This window comes from Hemiscyllium ocellatum, chromosome 1 (assembly GCF_020745735.1).
Source record: "Hemiscyllium ocellatum isolate sHemOce1 chromosome 1, sHemOce1.pat.X.cur, whole genome shotgun sequence".
In the NCBI taxonomy this organism is placed as follows: domain Eukaryota; kingdom Metazoa; phylum Chordata; class Chondrichthyes; order Orectolobiformes; family Hemiscylliidae; genus Hemiscyllium; species Hemiscyllium ocellatum.
In genome coordinates this window covers 83,339,101-83,361,291 of record NC_083401.1, presented here as the reverse complement: position 1 = coordinate 83,361,291, position 22,191 = coordinate 83,339,101, and positions in this window count along the sequence as shown.

The following is a 22,191-nucleotide window of genomic DNA, read 5'->3' as shown; positions in this document are numbered from 1 at the left end:
CTTTATTAAGGCAAAAGAAGCGGAGTCATTGAAAAGAAGGTAGGTAATTTTAGATGGACTAACCATCGATAAAGAGGTAAGGTTAAAGTTAGTAAATACCTAGGACTGAAAGGGATGCATCTGAACGTAATGAGAAAATAACGATGGAAATTAAACTGTTGGTTTCGTTTCCAAAGAATCACATAATTAGAAATATACACGTTTATAATTTAAATGCCCAAAAAGTTGAAATCTTTTTAAAAATTCGCAAAACCTAGTTCCAAAATAACTAAAAGAGAAAATGCTGGAAAATCTCAGCAGGTCTGTCAGCATCTGTAAGGAGAGAAAAGAGCTTATACGTTATATTAATTCTTAGGCTCAAACTTTTTGACGTTGTAATTATAGTTTTTGAATAAATAGTTTTACCATTACCCTCGTGTATACGGGTTTTCTCTCAGTGCATGTAATTTTATCTTGGAAAATTAATATCCTATTATTTCTTGAAGAGCTTAATATGCTAATGAGGCAAAGAACAGGATGTAACAACATGACTAACTGCCAAACATGCCTGAAAGAGCCTATGTCCATCATTATATGTAAAGACAGGCCATAAATAAATCTATACAACATTGTCAAGCAATTTGAATACTCATTACTTAATCTGTGCTACTTCCCAATAACAAAAGAAATACTAAGGCATATTTTGACCCTATATGTAGTTTTGCTCAAACGTGAATTAATATGTTTTCCATCAATTTGCATTTCATGGCCTGTACTGGTATGAAATTTGCTTCTTCGCACAGTTCGGATTTGGTTTGATGAACAAAAAAGTTAAAAAGGCTTATTTTGTAACTAATTGAATCATCACTGACAACTCATCTCAACAGAAGACGCCATTTCCCCAACGTCACGTGCAAGGCAAGAAGCAGCCTCGCTGACAAGTTCCATGTTGCCACCACGATGGCTTGACCTGACGATTACTACATCACAATGAAGTTGCTAATCGGCACGTGAATGGGTTCTCCGTTGCTATTGCGACTGCCTGACCGGCGGTTGGTGCTCGTGATTATTCAAATCAAAGATGGCGGCGTCGAGCGTGAGTGGAGTCAATGTGTCGTCTGAAGGGGTGGCTCCGTTGCTCACGATTCTCCATTTTAATGATGTTTATGAGATCCAGCCACGTTCAGAGGAACCTGTGGGAGGCGCGTCCAGGTTACAGTCATTCTTTTAACACAACTGCATTGTATATTGAAACAATGTGACCTAAAATCCATGAGCAGTTGACCGTGAGAGTTACGCATGGTTGGGGAAATTGATCGAAGAAAGGGGAACACAGTATGCTGCATTTACTATAGATGTAAAATGTTTGATAAATGGTCAACAATATCAAAATAATATTGATCCTTCAATATCACTTTAATTGGGCAAAGTTAGTGACAACGGGCGTAGTTAGCAATCGTGGGTTTTACACCAGATGTTTCACTGCCAGGAATGTTTGTAACCAGACGAATTTAACATCAATGGCAAAAGAACCTCGGGAAATATTTAATGAGATGTATGGTCAACATTACCTTGCCTGAATAGTATGGCAGTGTACAGTGGTAAATTTCTAGAGATCTGAATATGTATTTGAAATTAAGATTTTCTATATTGCCATTAAAGCTGGGCACTACTATCAATATTTCTACCTTTTTTTAAAATCAAGAATCCCTTCTATTTTGGTTCCACATAACGTCGGTTTCCTCAACACTCTTCCTTTGCTCCTAATGTTTACAGATACCACTTTCCACTAGTGTGTATCCTAGACTTTAATTTTTATTGACTCCCTCTCCCTGTTTCCAGTGGTATTCATTTCTAGAACTGTACTTCCTGGATGCCACAATGACAGACCCCATACTGAAATCAAGATCATTGTTGCTCCTTGTGAGAAACAAAGCTCACTCACTTTAATAATTTCAGTCTGAGACAAGATCTGAAGCAGTAGTATAGTTTATTCCACACTTGCAAGAGGGGTGTGGTGTCTATTTACAAAATAGTCACACACTCACTGTTTAACGAATACACAATATTTATGTAATGCGTTCCTCCTCCCTCCTCCCATTGCTCCTCCCCTGTCTACATCTCCCACTTCTCTAAGACCGGCGCCCATTACTCTTGTTTATCTCTTGCCTTATCTGGCCTTGTCTGTGACAAAATGCTTATTTCTGGCCTCCCAAGGCTGTTTGACCACATCCTGCTGTGGTCCATTGTTAGGTATATCCTCCTTCACTACCATCTGTTTCCCTTACTTGTAACATTTCCTCCCATTCCTCATCCATATTGAGCCTTATGACCTTTTAATTGTGGCTTGTTCTTGTTTTTGCAGAAGCGGGAAACAGATGCTTATAAACTACTGTTTGTACAGGCATATCTGGCTTAACCTACACCCTCACAGCACCTTATCTATTTGTCTGTAACATCTACCATTGTTTGCAGGCACATTTCATTCTTGTATGCACATTTTAGCTATTACAAAAACAATTATATATTTCCTTCACATAGTTTTCATTCTTGTTAACTCAGCTCTTGGCTGAAACAATTATACACTGGTGTGAGTTCATTTACCTTGCAGAAGTAACGCTACTTTACCTATCTCCCACAATTTCTCTCTTTTTCTTTAATTATCACTTATTATCTTCTGCATTTTTCTTTTAAGCATCACCCCCAAAATTCACAAGCATCATTCCAGAGATTTCATCCAGCTTGGTCTCACTCATCCCCTCATTATTTAATAGATAATGTTCCTCTGCCTAATTCCCTTTTAGGGGCATCTGTTTCATTAAGGCTGTCTCAATCAGTCTTTGGGTGAGCTGTCATATACAGGGTATGATGCAACAGCCAGTGGCTACCAATACCCTGGCTACTACTATCAGGGAAGTAAGGATGGAAACCACCATCCCCTTCCATTTTCCAAACCATGATTCAAGCCATCCCGTGAGAGATGTGTCTACTAATGAAGTCTCGGCCAGTTCCTCTGCTAAGGTAGTCAATCCCCTGAAGGCCCAATTAATTGAACCATCAGGCACAGTGTTATTAGGAATAAAGGTACAACAGCTTCCTCCTAACATCACACACACACACACCACCCTTTTTCCACTGGAATCATATCAAAGGCCATTCTATTTTCCCATGCTATCCTACTTGTCGCATCAAGCTGTTCTGATATTCCTTTAACCGCATCTCTTGTATAATTTATAAATCGCTGTTGATAATAGAAAATGTAATTTATTCAACCTACATTTTTATTAATTGTTACCCACCAGAAGAGAGCTGATTCAAAGCCTTGAAGTCATCAGGTTCCCCCCCCCCGGGACTCCTATGGAGTCTAGATAAATCCCGTCATCAAAAGAGGTGTCTAATAACGATCATGTACTTCTTCTCTTTTTCTCTACTATCTTTTCCTTCTAAAGTGCCAGGGTAAATGAAGTTAGGTAAATGGAATTGCCAATTGTACAATTACACATATCCCTCTCCAATCCGGAGGTAGGTCGGTCTCAATATTTTGCCTCCACAGTACCACCACAGATCCGCTCGGGGAATCTTTCATGCTGAGTAGTTCCATCCCTTGTCTGTTTCGGTGACATTGTTAATCTCTGTACATAATTTCAGCTTCTACAAATCTCTAGAGCAATTTGTACCACCTCTACGCACACATGACGTGTGGTTTCCAACTGCGGCTGAAAACGTAGTGGGGGGTGCTTTTAAGTCTTTCTTCTCCAAGGGAGGGAACATTAGAGATAGGGAGGTACAGTTCCTATCATTCCATGCAGTCTCATCCTGATATGGGGCTATCATACATTTCATGCCCTTCCTGTCTCTCTTCCACCCGAGCAGAAAGGGTACCACCTGGACTACTGATCTACTGGAGACAGATGCATAGCAATTGGTCTTGTTCAGACTTTTTACAGTATACTTTACCCGTTCAACCCAGGTATTTGCATCCCTGTACCCAATTTCTATTTCGATGATCTGTTTCAAGTCCTTCACCTCTATCATTTTAACTACTTAAAGGTCATTGGGAGGGGTGAAAGGTTGAATCTTATTAGCTAGTAGTTCTGTCCATTTTCCCTTTCCTACGCTAATTTGAAAACAATAGCCCGAGAAATCCTTCCTGTTTGCTTTCATTCCGATCCCAAATGTTTCATTTAATTGTATCTCATAGGTGCCCCCCCCCGAGTTTCTTCATTGCATGTGGTTTTCTTTATCGTTAGGTAGATTGGGACAGTCGAGAGCTGATCAGAAGGGGGTCCGGTGTACTGTGACGAAATGATTATACCAAGTACCATCCCCGAGACCATCCCCAAAGGATTTAAGATGTATCTCTGAGCTGCTGTACTGTCTCTGATTATCTACATCCCCACAATTTACTAAGCTACATGCATCAGGTCTATTATTTGTGGATTATCAGACTCGGGGACCGTTAATAACACATATGAAAATAATGTTTGACAAAATCCCAATACTAAACGAGCTAGAATCATAACCCTAAGCATTCCTAGCATTCTAAAAATCGTGCTGAAGCACCAAAAGACTTAATATAGAATCCTACTGAAATAATCCCGTGCTAGCGACACCACTGTATAATCGGTTACTCAAAGTCTCTTTAGTCTGAGTTTCAGCAGTTCTTGCATTGATTTGGCTGTCCAGACGTCTTCCTCAACTGGAGATTCCACTGGCCCTTTGACCCGAGTGTAGTGAATCCAGCCTTTCCCCGCCATTCTTATCGCCGTTTTGGTGGTCAAAAGAGCCTGCTATGTCCCTTCCCAGTCTGGTTGCAATTTAGTCTCTGTCCATGATTTTACTAAAACCCAGTCTCCCGGTCGAATCAGATGAACAGCGAATTCAAGGAGTGGAGTCTGTGCCAATAAACCCTGTTTCCTGAGGAAAAACAAAGAGGAGGACAAGCCCAGTATATACTTCTTTAAGAACAAATCTTTAATTTCTAGAATTGGCAGTGGCCAGAGATACGAGCTTCCCGAGGACCAGGGACAGTAGGTATTAAGGAATAAACCACCGCTTCCTGTGGATTCAGGGCTGCTTCTTTAGTTACCTCATCAGCCAGTAATGTAGCTTTCCATTCTTTAATTAACAATGAATTAATGCAGTCATGTTTTAAATTAACCTTGAATCAATATGACAGGTCACTGAAAATGTGTGAAGGTATCCTGCCAATTAATATTGATTCAGGCTAACACAATCGATTTACTATAAATATTAATTATATATTATATAAATATAAAAATCATTATCTGTAATTCAGGGTGGAAATGCAACAAGTGACTAAAACGTTTTAAAAAACTGTAATTACACCGTTCTATTTGTTTACTAGTCACTTGTGACCCTCATTCTGTTTCTGTAATTGTTTTGCTCAAGCACATTCATTTTTAAGGCCCTCAACAGATTTCATAGCACCATTTGCAGTTAATTCAATCCCCAATTTGGTGGTAGTATCTTGTCATGAGCACAAAACTGATTCTTTGTACCTCTCATCACAAAACTGTCGTCATAATCCAATTAACTCTTTTGTTCCCGCTGCCGTGGGCTTAAATTTTAAGGATGACCTTATTGCTCCCGCATCAATGAGGAAAACTACGCCCTCTTTATAAAGTCCTTCCTTTACTTCCTTTTTCAGATCTGGACACTCTCTTAAAGTGACCTGTCCTTCCACAACATCCCACCTGTGGGGATTTCCACTTCGATCCTTGTTCCTGTCCACCAGACCCCTGAAACATCTCCTCCCTGACTATTTTGGTTTCCTTCTTTTAGTTTTGTCTTTTTCTTTATTATGTCATCAACCGTGGCTATCATTATTATTGCCTCTTGTTTTTACTTCTCACGTTACATTGCCAGATCAATTGCTGACCCGATTTAGCCAATTGAACAGCTTTAGAGCCACCTAATGGCCATTCTTCACCACCCAATGGTTTGTTTAGACCTTAAGAGATATTGCAATATTTCTTGCTCCCTATAACTTCAAATACCAATTCATCAATTTATGCTTGTCTAACTTTAATGCCTGTTCCTAACTTGTAAATATATATTTATATATTATAAATTCATTTATTCTGTATTAATATTTAAAATGTAAAATGCATATAGTTCCCAACTTTGAAATACACTATAATTACCCAGTTTTAGTCCCTTAATTTAAATCCAAAATTATGTTTCTTAAGTTGTCCTGACCAATCACTGCTCAATTACAATGCTATAGGTTGTGAAATAATCGGAGCTGCCTGCAAAGGACTTGTCTATCCAAGTTAGAAAAAAACTTCTAATGCATGAATAATGGACGAATCCAAGGTCACAGATATTAACCATAGGATTTTTTTAATATTATAATCTAATGTTGAACTGAAACTTCAACTGTCCTCCATAAATCACTTTTATGTAAGGATAAAAGAGATTAGTTAGAAACTGGTAGTAAGGCAGTCATGACCTGTAAAAAGAACAGGAGTTAACATTTTATTTCATAATCACTGTAGAATCCTTAACCTTAAAAAGATATCATGTTTCCATAATAAAAATCAGATTCAAAACAGTCCTGGATCTGAAGCTCCAGGGAATAAAGCACAAACATTCAATCACCAACAAACAAATGTGCATTTAAACCAAATCACAACGGCTAAACTTTCCATTAGCTGTACAGCTCTTTTCTCTCTCTCTCTTTCTTTCTCACACACTGTATCCCACAGACACTTTATGAGCTTCCAACAACCACACCTCCAGGTGCTCCTCGCTTCATCCCTCCTATCTTATGAATATTTTTCTGGATGTCTGGCCATGATTCGGTTACAAAATGTACCCTCCAGCTACTAGCCCTTCTGACACGAAGCACAATCAGATTCCTCCTGACTGTAAGGCTATTTTCATTGACCTATAAATTCAAATATTTACAAACCCAGTCTTCGTCCGACCCATACTTTGACCAGAAGACGGTGGGACGAAGAATGGATTCCTTAGTCCATACAAAGCAACAATATTTAATTATCTTTTTCCTATCTTTTTTCCCTTGTACAAGTATTATTTTTCCAATTCCACAACATCCAGCCCAATGGACTTTCTGGAGGTATGTTGTAAGGGACCTCACCTCCATTTCCATTGCTGCCACCTTTTGTTTTCCTGGAGGCTTTTTCTTTCCCCATGGCACAGCTCATATTGAGTTCCTTCGTTAGTACCTTTTTAACTACTAAACCTCAATCCTGGCCACCAAGGTAGTAATTAGAAGTGAATTTTCTTACCTTGGCCTGTGCACAGAGTTACCTGGCCCCTTTTTGCCGTATTTTCTATCGACTTCCTTTCACTGTCTGATTCAGATGTCTCTCTTGTGGGATTCGTACCAGTCGCCCAAGGGAACAGACCAAACCGGGACATGAGACCACTCCTCAATCAGGAACGGGACGCGTCTTCCCAGGAATATCCTGGATGGCCCCCAAATTGTGAGAAACGAAGCTCACTCACTTCAATAATTTCAGTCTGAGACAAGATCTGAAGCAGTAGTATCATTTATTACGCTCTTGCAAGAGGGGTGTGGTATCTATTTACAAAATAGTCACGCGCACACACCGTGTTTAACGAGTACATAATATTTAAGTAATGTGTTCCTCCTCCCTCCTCCCATTGCTCCTCCCCTTTTACATCTCCCAATTCTCTAAGACCGGCGCCCATTACTCTTGTTTATCTTTTGCCTTGTCTGTGACAAAATGCTTATTTCTGGCCTCACAAGGCTGTTTGATCACATCCTGCTGTGGTCCATTGTTAGGTATATCCTCCTTCACTACCATCTGTTTCCCTTACTTGTAACATTTCCTCCCATTCCTCATCCATATTGAGCCTTATGACCTTTTAATTCTGGTTTGTTCTTGTTTTTGCAGAAGCGGGAAACAGATGCTTATAAACTACTGTTTGTACAGGCATATCTGGCTTAACCTACACCCTCACAGCACCTTATCTATTTGTCTGTAACATCTACCATTGTTTGCAGGCACATTTCATCCTTGTATGCACATTTTAGCTATTACAAAAACAATTATATATTTCCTTCACATAGTTTTCATTCTTGTTAACTCAGCTCTTGGCTGAAACAATTATACACTGGTGTGAGTTAATTTACCCTGCATAAGTAATTATGATTGCAGAAGTAACACTACTTTACCTATCTCCCACTCTCCTGAACTACAAAACATTCTCCTAAGCCTAGTGTATACCAAGGACTTGGGATCCCTGTTTACACTGGTGTCAGATTTTCTGCTGCTTTTGCTCCTGCTTTCAGACATTTGTCTCATTCTTACTACAAATTTAGTACTCTGCTTCTCAGTGACTTCTCGCACAGTGATTAGATCTGTGGTTCCATAGTTTCCTGAAATCTTCCCTCCAGTGCATCAAGGCTGCAATATGCATAGAATTCACCAAAGCTTCTTTGAAAGTACCATTCAAATCCATGACCCCAATTACTTAGAAGGTCAGCAGATACATTGGAATGCCACTATCTCCTGACCTGGAACTATATCACTGTTATTTCAAATTCCTCAAACTACCTATCTGACAGCATTTTAGTGTACATACATTTCACAGACTGCAAGAGTTGAAAATGATGGCTTTCCATCCCTTTCTTGAGAATTATTAGATATTTGGGCCTTATCAACAATGCAGACTACATCCCATGAGCAAATAGAAAATAAAACAACTTGGAGAAATAATGACCAGACACAGTTGCATTCAGTGCAGGAATATAAAAGGATAACCAGGAGGCAAAGATAGAGTTGCAATTCAGTCAAATGTAAAGGGATTGGGCTCTGTTAATTGGATAGAAAAGTCAGTCACTGGGCAAACAGCAATTCAATGAATTAAAATTGCATGTTTACATGGGTACTGAGAGTTTAATTTTATATATGTGTATAAATGTAATTTTTGAGTTTTGTTTTTAAAATAGTGGAATATCGCTATTGGTAACTTTTACAAAGGTTTTTTAAAAAAATAGACTAAATCAGACAGGCATTCAAGAGGAGTAACTTAATCCAGTACATCTGGAAGAGCAGTGAATACCTGTCTTTTCATGTAAAATTGTCCTTAATATGGGTTATGATGGAAACAGTAAGCAGTGAAGGCCACTAACTTATTCTCTGTTTAGAATAATTAAAGGTTGATTCACATTTAGAAAACTGAGAGATGAAGATTTTTTTTGGGACAGTTTGGACGAAATCTAATTGGGATCAGAATCAAATATAATCTGCTATTTTCAGAGCAAAAAGGGAATAGGCTCCCTCAGTAGAAAAGTTTTTAATATATGCTAGTTTTAGATTAGGTATATTTCTTGCTTGAAATCCACAGTTTATCAGATGCTGAGGAAGTGTCTAAGTTGTCTGTTTGGTGAATATTCATGCAAAAAATGTCACGGTTCATGAAGTGAGGACAATCAGATAAGTGAAATTTAAGATTTGATATACAAAGAACAGTACAGTACAGCACAGGGACAGGCCCTTCGGCCTCCAGTTTTTCTGGCTGGAGACCTGTGACCTGTGGTGTACTGCAGGGAATAGTACTTGTACCCCTGTTATTTGTCATATATACCTGTGAGTGATTTGAGGAGAATGTAGGTGGTCTGATTATTAAGTTTGCAGACGACAGGTTGGGGGAGCTGCAGGTAGTAAGAAGGATTGCCAGAGGATACAGCAGGATGATATATATCGGCTGGAGACTTGGGCAGAGAAATGGCAGATGGAATTTAATCGGACATATAGAAATGTAATTTCTCTGGATTTGTTACTAAATCGATCGCATTGGGGAATAGATTGAAACTTTCGGCGTTTCTAAGGTTTTTCTAACTTCTATATCTAGGTAATTTTTATTTTTGTTTTTTGTGAAAACTTCTGTTGTTAAAGAAATTCTGTAGACTTGTGTAACGAAAGTAAGTGTGTGGTCTAGCAGGGTGGATTTCATTCTACAGTCTGACTTGTCTAGTTGAGCTATCAGTTGGTGTGCTAACAAGTGGGAGCTTTTGTTAATTATTTAAAATTATTGAATTTAAGAACATAACAGTGTTGTATAGAAGTTTTTTGCGCAGATTGAACTTGCAATATGGCTTCAAATGTTGCTAAGTGTTGTTGTGGTTCTGTTCGCCGAGCTGGGAGTTTTTGTTGCAAACGTTTCGTCCCCTTTCGAGGTGACATCCTCAGTGCTTGGGAGCCTCCTGTGAAGCGCTTCTGTGATGTTTCCTTCGGCGTTTATAGCGGCTTGTCTCTTCCCCTTCCGGTTGTCAGTTGCTGTCCGCTGCAGTGGCTGGTATATTGGGTCCAGGTCGATGTGTTTGTTGATAGAACCTGTGGATGAGTGTCATGCCTCTAGGAATTCCCTGGCTGTTCTCTGTTTGGCTTGCCCTATAATAGTAATGTTGTCCCAGTCGAATTCATGTTGTTGTCATCTGCGTGTGCGGCTACTAAGGATAGCTGGTCGTGTCGTTTCGTGGCTAGTTGGTGTTCGTGGATGCGGGTTGTTAGCTGTCTTCCTGTTTGTCCTATGTAGTATTTTGTGCAGTCCTTGCATGGGATTTTGTACACTACGTTGGTTTTGCTCATGCTGGGTATCGGGTCCTTTGTCCTGGTGAGTTATTGTCTGAGAGTGGCTGTTGGTTTGTGTGCTGTTATGAGTCCTAGTGGTCGCAGCAGTCTGGCAGTCAGTTCGGAAATACTCCTGATGTATGGTAGTGTGGCTAATCCTTTGGGTTGCAGCATGTCCTCGTTCCGTTGTCTTTCCCTTAGGCATCTGTTGATGAAATTGCGCGGGTATCTGTTTTTTGGTGAATACCTTGTATAGGTGTTCTTCTTCCTCTTTTTCCAGAAAAATAGAAAGCTGGAATTTTCAGCGGTGCTTCACCTGAGGCCCACTGAAGATGTTACCTAGTAGGGTGACGAGACGTCTCGAAATGAACCTTCAAGCTCAGCGAGCAAATTTACATCCAAAATCTGAACCTGAACTACAAATCTTCTCAAAACTCTTTTTTTTTCATTTGCATAAGGGCAACACCCATAACTTGGAAAAAGTTTGTCTTTTAGTTTTAGTTTGGGCAATTCTGCAAGGTCTTGGCGAAAGCTGGATGTATAAAGCAATTCTTGAGAAAAGGAGGAGATATTTTAGAATTGTTAAAAATACGATATGTCCCTGTAATGGGTTTAGTAAAAGTTCCAGAGCAGACATGTTTGTTTAAACACTGAAGGAATTGTTTAAAATATGGAATGAGCTGCCAGAGGATGTGGTGGAGTGTGGTATAATTGCAACATTTAAGAGGCATTTGGATGGGTATATGAATAGGAAGGGTTTGGAGGGATATGGACTGGGTGCTGGCAGGTGGGACTAGATTGGGTTGGGATATCTGGTCAGCATGGACGGGTTGGACCGAAGTGTCTGCTTCCATGCTGTACATCTCTCTGACTCTGTGTGAAGGCTTCTAGAAGAGGCTGTTCACAAGACTGGGATTTGAATTCAGAGTTATTTTAAACACTACAGAGATGATGGTAAAGGGAGTTTTCTTTGGTTATGCAAATTGCCTCATGAGCCAACGGAATGCTGTTATTCAACAAGGGGAAGATGTTTAAACTGTGTAACTGGAGACAAGAAATGCCATGTATGAATTTCCGTGCTAGACAGGTTGATTGGTTGTATGTACCAATGATTGGCTATTCCTCTTGCAGTTCGTTTTAGGCAGTGTATAGCTCATACTCATTTAGTCCACACTTGCAAAATCCAAAACAAAATGTCAACTCTTAGATGAGATTCTGCAATTGGATTGAAATTAAGTTGCAACATACCCACGGTAGTAAATACCTTAAGGTAATCAGTTGAGTTGGTAATGTAGTTCATTTGCTTTCATTAGAAGTGAAATTTGTTTGTACATGGGGACATACAAAAAAATATGTTCAAGACTTGTGCTTTTTTTTAAACTACCCAGGAACATGGGTAGGTTATAGTTCCTGGTTCCTTTTCCCCATAACAATGTGTCAACCAATCAGAATTGTCTTACTAACTAATCATAACCCAATAAATTTAATTGTTTTCCTTTGAAATTTGGCACTTTTACATCTCTCCTGATGAATGCAAGACTAAAAGCTTCAACACGTCTTTAATGGTGAAAAAAGAAACCAGTTAATACAACATCAGCTGTGAGAAATCTTTGAATCCATTATTCAAGATAAAATTAGGAAGCCTTTGGAAATTCATGGGTTAATCAAAGACAATCAAAATATATGAAACGTAAGGAATGTTTGACAAATCAGTCACACTTGAATGCTACTTGTTTCTCGAGGAAGTTAATATTTTCCCATGATGTTAGTGGCAAACCATTATTTGTTCCATCTCGAATCGCCTTGAACTAACTGGCTTCCTGCGTCATTTTAGAGGGCAGCAAAGAGTTAATTATATTGCAGTGGGCTTGGACTTGTATATAAGTTAGACAAGATAAGGATGGCAGATTGCCTTCCTGATGGGATGTTACAGAATCATATGTAATTTTATAACTTAGCAATGAAGTTTTCATGGCATTGTTACTGAGACTAGTTTTATATTCCAGATTTTCAGATTTATTAATTGAATTTTCAAAATTTCATTAGCTTCTATGGTGGAATGCAAACCCAGAGATCTCCAGAGCCTTAGCAGAGTATTCTGGATTATTTAATCCAATTACTTTACTACCATGTCGCCACATCAAGTTACTTGCTCAATTTACTGCTTGACAATTTACTGCAAATAATAGTTTGATCACCACTTCCCTCCTTGTATTCTTTTATTTATTAATGTCGTTAAAATTATTTGAGTCACTTTCATTTGTGTGATGATTAATCTCTTTGTGACATTGTATTAGGGTGAAAAAGTGTCTGATAACCATGGCACATAATTTGTGATTAGCTTCAAAGCAATGTTGATTGCTTCTGAACTTGAAGCTGTGCAGAAACATCTGTGAATCTTTATTGCCGTCAACATGCAAATGATTGTAATGTTGTTTAAGGGAGACCTGTGTTGATGTTTAGTCATATCATTAAATTGTTTAAGCAATTATTCATGAAAAAGGATGATCGTAGCCAACAAACCAAGAAAAGAAAAGCATCAAAAATCAATATGCTTTTAAAACGTTTATATTAGGATGAAGCACAGATTTGGACATATCCAGGGGGTTAATGTTGAAGCTGAAATATCATGAAAAATATTTTTGAAAATTCTAGTTTTAAAAATGCCAGGCTGATTTTTTCCTAGTAACAACGGTCAGGCTTAGATCTTGAGCTTGCTCACTTTCGTCTGCCTTTTTTTTTCTTTTACTTTTGCTTTTACTTTCTCCCTTTTTGGCGGGAGAGGATCCCTTCTCGGGAGTGTTGGTAGCAATGGGAGCAGTCTCATTCCCAGGAGCGTCAGCAGAGACAGGAGAGGTCCCATTCCTGGGAGAGTCAGCAGTAGGGGTAGTATCCCCTAGAGTGTCAGCAGTGGCGGGTGGGAGCAGTTCCTTCCCAGGGGTTGGCGGTGGCGGTTTTCTTTGTTGAAATGGCTGTCTTAGGAGGTGGTAGCATCAGTAACGTAAACCAAAGATGGTGCAGGTTGCTTCCATGTGGAGGGTCCAGTTCGGGACCCAACCTTTTCAACAGCAGTTGCATTGCCCATATTGACCCAGAGCAGACTCATGCAATTTCAGTGAAGGAAGGCTGGTGCTAGGTGACATGATTTCTGTAGTGACAGTATGGCACAAAAACAGTTAGCATCATCATGCATGCACATGCTGCTCAAATGATCATTGTTACCTAATGCCAATCTCTTGCTTTTGCTTGTCATATCCTCGTACAATCTTTTTATCCAAATACTTAGCCAAAACCTTTGTGAATGCCTCAATTAAGCCTGCCGCCACCAACATCAACCTTGCTTCTTTTGCACATCCTTTTTAAGTCTATGCTCTTTTGCTCTTGTTCCTTTTCTGAGTGGAAACATCTTCTTATCGCCTCTAGTCAACTCATCAAATGTACTTTCGGCCTTCTGCTCTCCAAGGAGAACTGTCGCAACATCTTCAGTTTATCCTTGGAACTGAAATTTCTTATTACTGGGACCATTCTGGTAAATCTTTTATGCATTCTGTCCAGTGTAATCACATTTTTCCTATAATGTGACACCCACAACTGTACACAATACTCCAATAAGGGTCTAACAATTGTCTTGTACAAGTTCAACCTCACCTCCATGCTCTTTTTAAATTCTAAATAGGAGAAAGGCCAATTTTGATGGTATTAGGCAAGAACTTTCAAAAGCTGATTGGGGGAAGATGTTCGCAGGTAAAGGGACAGCTGGAAAATGGGAAGCCTTCAGAAATGAGAGAACGAGAGTCCAGCAAAAGTATATTCCTGTCAGGGTGAAATGAAAAGCTGGTAGGTATAGGGAATGCTAGATGAATAACGAAATTTGATGGTTTGGTCAAGAAAAAGAAGGAAGCATATGTCAGGTATAGACAGGATAGATTGAGTGAATCCTTAGAGTATAAAGACAATAGGCGCATACTTAAGAGGGAAATCAGGAGGGCAAAAAGGGGACTTAAGATAGCTTTAGCAAATAGAATTAAGGAGAATCCAAAGGGTTTTTACAAATATATTAAGGACAAAAGGGTAACTAGGGAGAGAAAGGGGCCCCTCAAAGATCAGCAAGGTGGCCTTTGTCTGGAGCCGCAGGAGATGAGGGAGATATTAAACGAGTATTTTGCATCAGTATTTACTGTGGAAAAGGACATGTAAGATATAGAACGTAGGGAAATAGATGGTGACATCTTGAAAAATGTCCACATTACAGAGGAGGAAGTGCTGGATGTCTTGAAACGCGTAAAGGTAGATAAATCCCCAGGACCTGAGTAGGTGTATCCTAGAACTCTGTAGGAAACTAGGGAAGTGATTGCTGGGCCTCTTGCTGAGATATTTATGTCATCGATAGTCACAGGTGAGGTGCCAGAAGACTGGAGGTTGGCTAACATGTTGCCATGTTTATGAAAGGTGGCAAGGATGAGCCAGGGAACTACAGACCAGTAAGTCGGACGTCGGTGGTGAGCAAATTGTTGGAGGGTATCCTGAGGGACAGATTTGCATGTATTTGGAAAGGCAAGGACTGATTAGGGGTTGTCACCGTGGCTTTGTGCGTGGGAAATCATGTCTCACAAACTTGATTGAGTTTTTTGAGGAAGTGACAAAGAGGATTGATGAGGGCAGAGTGGTAGATATGATCAATATGAACCTCAGTAAGGCATTCAACAAGGTTCTCATGGGAGACTGGTTAGCAAGGTTAGATCTCATGGAATGCAGAGGGAATTAGCCATTTGGATACAGAACTGGCTCAAAGGTAGAAAACAAGAGGGTGGTGGTGGAGGGTTGTTTTTCAGACTGGAGGCCTGTGATCAGTGGAGTGCCACAATGATCGGTGCTGGGTCCACTACTTTTCATCATTTCTGTACAGAGGAACCTCTATTATCCGAATGATTTGGGCGGGCACTATTTTGTTCGGAAGTTTGATTATTCGATTTAATTGATTTTCCTCTGGGGCTTGGAGTTTTCTGTGAAGTCTGCTCCCTGTTCAGGAGACCCTGCCCCCGTCCACTCCCACCCTGCCACCTGCCCACCCCAACCCTGTCTAATCCACCCCCAATCCCGTCCTCTCGCAACCCGCGACCCCCACCTGCCAGCAGCCCTGTCCAACACTGTCCCCCCACCTGCCCCCAACCCCGGTCCCCTAATCCAAAAACTCCCTTCATTCCCCACCCACCTCTGACCTCTTTCTGCAAACCCCATCCCCCAACCAGCCCACCCTTCCCGTCTGCTCCCCCCTCCGGGCAGCCGGACTGTATACCAACACTTTGTGGGGTAAGTCTTCAAATAGCACGCGCGCGCGCGCGCACACACACACACACACACACACACACAACTTTTTGACAGATTCCACCTCTGTCTTATACAGGACAATGTTGGAGAGATTATCTGGGGAAGGGGGGAGTTTAGGGTTTAGCTCTGTGTAGAACTTCAAGAAAAGTTTAGGGGGGCAAGAGAGAGGGCGGGAGGTCAGACATTTCGAGGCGGTGCTTGGACTGTTCTCGGAAGCATTTCAGTGAGCTGAGTTCGTTTTTAGTCATTGTACCTGTCAACAGAGGATGTGATCAGGGTTGAAACAGCTCTTTGACATAATGTTTCTACCAGGACCTTGAGATCCCCTTCAGAAAATTAAATATTTGGAAAATTAGATATTTGGATAATTGAGGTTCCTCTGTAAATGATTTGGATGTGAGATTAAGAGGTATAGTTAGTAAGTTTGTGGGTGACACCAAATTTGGAGGTGTAGTGGATAGTGAAGAGGGTTATCTCAGATTACAATGGGATCTTGATCAGATGAGCCAATGGGCTGAAAAGTGGCAGATGGAGTTTAATTCAGATAAATGTGAGGTGCTGTATTTTGGGAAAGCAAATCTTAGGACTTATACATTTAATGGTAAGGTCCTAGGCAGTGTTGCTGAACAAAGAGACCTTGGAGTGCAGGTTCATAGCTCCTTGAAAGTGGAGTCGCAGGTAGATAGAATAGTGAAGAAGGCGTTTGGTATGCTTTCCTTTATTGGTCAGAGTATTGAGTACAGGCGTTGGGAGGTCATGTTGCAGCTGTGCAGGACATTGATTAGGCCACTGTTGGAATATTGCATGCAATTCTGGTCTCCTTCCCATCGGAAGGATGTTGTGAAACTTGAAAGAGTTCAGAAAAGATTTGCAAGAATGTTGCCAAGCTTGGAGGATTTGAGCTACAGGGAGAGGCTAATAGGCTGGGGCTGTTTTCCCTGGAGCATCGTAGGCTGAGGGGGTGACCTTATAGAGGTTTACAAAATTATGAGAGGTGTGGATAGGGTAAATAGACTAAGTCTTTTCCCTGGGGTGGTGGAGTCCAGAACTAGAGGGCATAGGTTTAGGGTAAGAGGGGAAAGATATAAAAAAGACCCAAGGGGCAACTTTTTCAAGCATAGGATGGTCCGTGTATAGAATGAGCTGCTGGAGGAAGTGGTGGAGGCTGGTACAATTGCAACACTTAAAAGGCATCTGGTTGGGTATATGAATAGAGTGTTTGGAGGGATAGGGGCTGGGTGCTGGCAGGTGGGACTAGATTGGGTTGGGATACTAGTCAGCATGGATGAGTTGGATCAAAGGGTCTGTTTCCATGCTGTACATATCTATGACTCTCTGACTCTGCCCCTATTAATAAAGCCAAGAGCACTTTATTAACTGCTTGATTTGATTTATTATTGTCATGTACTGAGATAGTGAAGAGTACTGTATTGCATGCTAACCAGCCAAATCATGTCTTGCATAAATACATCATGGTAATAGAACAGAATGCAAAGTGTCATGGTTAGAGCTGCAGAGAAGGTACAGAGAAAGATCAATTCAAATGTTTGAGAGGACGATTCATAAGTCTGATAACAGTGGGGAAGAAGCTGTTCTTGAATCTTAGGTACGTGTTTTCAAACTTCTGTAGCTGCTGCCCGACAGAAGAGGGTGGAAGAGAGTATAACTGGGGTGGGAAGGGAATTGATTATATTGGTTGCTTTCACGAGGCAGTGGGAAAAATAGTCAATAGATGGAAGGCTAATTTTTGTGATGTACTGGTCTGCGTTCACTTCGCTGTATAACCTCTTGTAGTCTTGGGCAGAGGAGTTGCCATACCAAGCTGTGATGCGTCTGGATAAGATGCTTTCTGTGGTTCATCTATAAGAATTGGTTAGATTCACTGTGGATGTAACAAGTTTCCTTAGCCTTCTGAGGAAGTAGAAGTGTTGATGTGCTTTTTTTTTGATTGTTGCATCAATGTGAATGGACCAGGATAGATCGTTGGCGATACTTACTCCTAGGGACTTGCAGCTCTTGACCACCTCCACCTCAGCATCATTGATATAGGGACATGTCCTGAAGTTGATGACCAGATCCTTTGTTTTGGTGACATTGATGGAGAGATTATTGCCTTTAAACCGTACCACTAGCACTCGATCTCTATCCTGTACTCTATCTTGTTGTTGTTTAAGATCCAACCCGCAGTGGTGGCATCAGCAAATTTGTAAATGGGGTTAGAGCTAAATTTGCCCACACTGTCGTGAGTGTCTAAGATGTATAGTAAGGGGCTGAGTGTAATTTTATTGGTATTATGGTGTTGAAGGTAGAGCTCAAGTCAGTGAATAGAAGTCTAACATAGGTGTCGTTATTATTTTTATGATCCAGGGATGAGTGTTAGGCCAGGGAGCTGCCATCTGGCTTGAATGCATGTATATCCTATTGTGATTATAGGTAAATTGTAGCAGGTCAAGGCAATCTGGGAGGCTGAAGTTGATATGTGCTTTTTGAAGCAATCCATAATGATGGATATTGGAGCCACTGGATGGTAGTTATGAAGGCATGTTGTCTGATTTTTTTCATTGACACTGGGATGATAGTGATATTCTTGAACCAGGTGGAAACCTCACCTTGCAAAAGGAGAGGTTAAATATGTCAATGAATACTTGTGCCGGATGGTCCAAGCAGGGTTTGAGTGCATGGCTGGGTACTCCGACAGGGCCAGTCACATTCTATGGGTTCACCCTCAAGAAAGCTGATCTTGTTTATGCACAAGAAAGCACATCTGTGGGTATGGGTGCACCTGAGGCTGTCGGGGCAGGTGACATCATTTCACTGACCTTCTGTTCAAAACAAGCATAAAATGAATTGAGCTCATTGTGGTGGAATGCATTGTGGCCAGCAATTCTGCTTCTATCATGTCGACTGTGGCAAGGCTTACATGTGGTTAGTTTGGGACTCTAGCTTAGTCTGGTATTGTCTGTTGGCATCCCTAATGGCTTTGCAAAGATCATACCTTGATTTCCTATACAAGTCAGGGTCACCTGACTTGAACACCTCAGACCTGGACTTCAGTAGGGAGTGGATCTTCCGGTTCATCTGTAATGTATGGTTGGGGAACACTCTGATTAACTTAGCACGCAGTTATCTACACACTTACTGATGAAGTCTGTGACAGTAGTGGCATACTCATTAGGATGGCTGCTGAGTTCTTGAATATGGAGCAGTCCACTGACTCCAACTAGTAGGAGCTCATATTTCAACTCAGACCAGCAATGTATGACTTTCTGTACTGGATCCTTACGCTTCAGTTTCTGTTGTAAGCCAGAAGAAGGATCACAGCCTAATGATTTGATTTACCAAAATGCGGGTGGGGAATGGAGCAATAGGCATCTTTGGATGTGTAGCAATAATCCATGGTGTTTGCGTCTCTGGTAGAACATGAGATATGTTTGTTGTATCTTGGTAGCATACTTTTGAGGTTGGACTGGTTGAAGTCACCGGCTACAATGAACAAAACCTTGGGATATTTCGTCTTAAGGCTATTTGTTGCAAAGGTGATTTCATGAAGTGCGCTCTTCACTTCCGTATGGGTTAGGATGTAAACTGCTGTCAGGATAGCAGAAGTAAACACCCCCAGCAGGTAGTACACTTTATTGTTACATATTCCAGGTCCAGGAAGCAGTAACTTGTCAGGGCTATCACGTCTGATGCTCTCGCTTCTCGTCCTACCAACATCAATGAATTGTGTACACTTACTTCCAGGTACCTTTTGGATTTGCTGTTTAGAATTTGTCTTAGTGTTCTGACAAAATTGAATCACTTCACACTTTTCTGCATTGAACCTTATCTGCTACCAACTCCACCAACTTGTTAGTGTTCTTTCAGATTTATAATTCATCCAAGTTTTGTGTCATCTGCTTTGAAATTGTCCCTTGCATACCAACATCCAAATCATTAATCCAAATCAGGGAAAGCAAGGGTCCCAATATTGACCTCAGGACACTTTGCTACAAAAGTTCTCCTAGCCATAAAAATATCCGTTGATCATTGCTCTCTGTTTCTTGTTGTTCACCCAGTTTTATATCCACATTACTACTGTTTCTTTTATATCACAATCTATCTGTTTCCTCTAGTCTGTTGTGTGGCACTGTATCAAATGTCGTCTTCAAGTCTATATACCACAACTATGTTACCCTCATCATGACTTTCTACTGTCGCTTCCAAAACTTAAAAGAATTTGGTAAATGTGACCCTATATGGCATTTGTCAAGGTTCTCCATGGGATACTGGTTAGCAAGAAGAACTAGCCATTTGGATACCGAACTGGCTCAAAGGTAGAAGACAGAGGGTGATGGTGGTGGAGTGTTGTTTTCAGACTGGAGGTCTGTGACCAGTGGAGTGCCACAAGGATTGGTGCTGGGTCCACCATTTTTCGTTATTTATATTAATGATTTGGATGTGAGCATAAGAGGTATAGTTAGTAAGTTTGGTGATGACACCAAAATTGGAGGTGTAGTGGACAGTGAAGAAGGTTATCTCAGATTACAATAAGATCTTGATCAGATGAGCCAATGGGAATTGCAGATGGAGTTTAATTTAGATAAATGAGAGGTGCTGCATTTTGGATGAACAAATCTTAGGAGAACTTATATAATTGATGGTAAGGTCCGAGGGAGTGTTGCTGAACAAAGAGACCTTGGAGTGCAGGTTAATTGCTTCTTGAAAGTAAAGTAGCAGGTAGATAGGATAGTGAAGGCAGCGTTTGGTATGCTTTCCTTATTGGTCAGTATATTGAGTACAGGAGTTCAGAGGTCATGTTTCGGCTGTACAGGACATTGGTTAGGCAACTTCTGGAATGTTGCGTGCAATTCTGGTCTCCTTCCTCTTGGAAGGATGTTGTGAAACTTGAAAGGCTTCAGAAACGATTTACAAGGATGTTGCCAGGATTGGAGGATTTGACCTGTAGAGAGGTGGAATAGGCTGAGGCTGTTTTTCCTGGAGCGTCAGAGGCTGAGGGGGTGACCTTATAGAGGTTTATAAAATCATGAGGGGCATGGATAGGATAAATAGATAAGGTCTTTTCCCTGGGTTGGGGTAGTCCAGAACTAAAGGGTATAGGTTTAAGGTGAGATGGGAAAGATATAAAAGAGACCTCGGGGCAACTTTTCACATAGAGGGTGGTGTGTTTGTGAAATGAGTTGCCAAAGGAAGTGGTGAAGGCTGGTACAATTGCAATATTTACTAGGCATTTGGTTGGGTATATAAATAGGAAAGGTTTGGAGGGATATGGGCTGGGTGCTGGCAGGTGGGACTAGATTGTATTGGGATATCTGATTGGCGTGGCTGAGTTGGACCAAAGGGTCTGTTTTCATGCTGTACATCTCTATGACTCTAAGTTAGTTAAACATGATTTCTCTTATAGAAATCTCTGCTCAGACTAATCAATCCACCTCTTTCCATGTGCTTACTAATTCTACCCTGAATAATCTTTTCTAGAAGCTTCCCCACCACAGAAATTAAACTGACTGACTGATCTATAATTACTAGAATAATCTTTCCAGTCTTTCTTGAACAAAGCAATGATAATTGCACTTCTCCACTCTCCTGGCACCTCCTTCCAAGTCCAGGGAAAAAGTCTGCAAATTAAAGTTCGAATGTTGCATTTTTGTTGAGCTGCATAATGCAATGTTGCTTTTTGAAGTAGTGAGTGAGAGTATTTGAGACTGGAGGTTAAAGAAGATCTTTGAGTCAAAAGTTCTGTCTGACGACAGCACACTAGCTGAACTGCAAAACACCAGGCATTTATTAGCACAAGCTATTAGTGCCAAGAGCAGCCGATTTGAAGAAACAGCCAGTGCTGCAGATTGAAAAGCTCTATCACTCTATCCATATGGGGAAAAGACTTCAGTTCACCCGATCAACAACTGAACTGAAGAATGATTGTCACCCTGCAGACAACACTGTGTCATCACTGCAAAAATCGAAAGAACTATGATGATAGTAATTTTTTTCATCTTGTGGTCTGGCCTTTTTGATATCTGGAATTTTGTTTACCCTGTCTGTATTCTTTTTTGCAGTCATAATATGTGTTAAACCAGTTGTCAATTGTGATTGAATGTATATTTTTGAGATTTTGAAGGGGTATGAATTAAGTTGCATAAACAATAAGAAATTTATTTTCACTGCTTTTGTGTGCTACAATAAATAGTGTTTTTTTTCCTGTTATTGAAGAAACTTGGTATGAATTGCTTTTGTGCCGAACAGAAGCTGGTAAGGCATGGTTGTCACTTTGGTAGTCTCCTTGTGATTT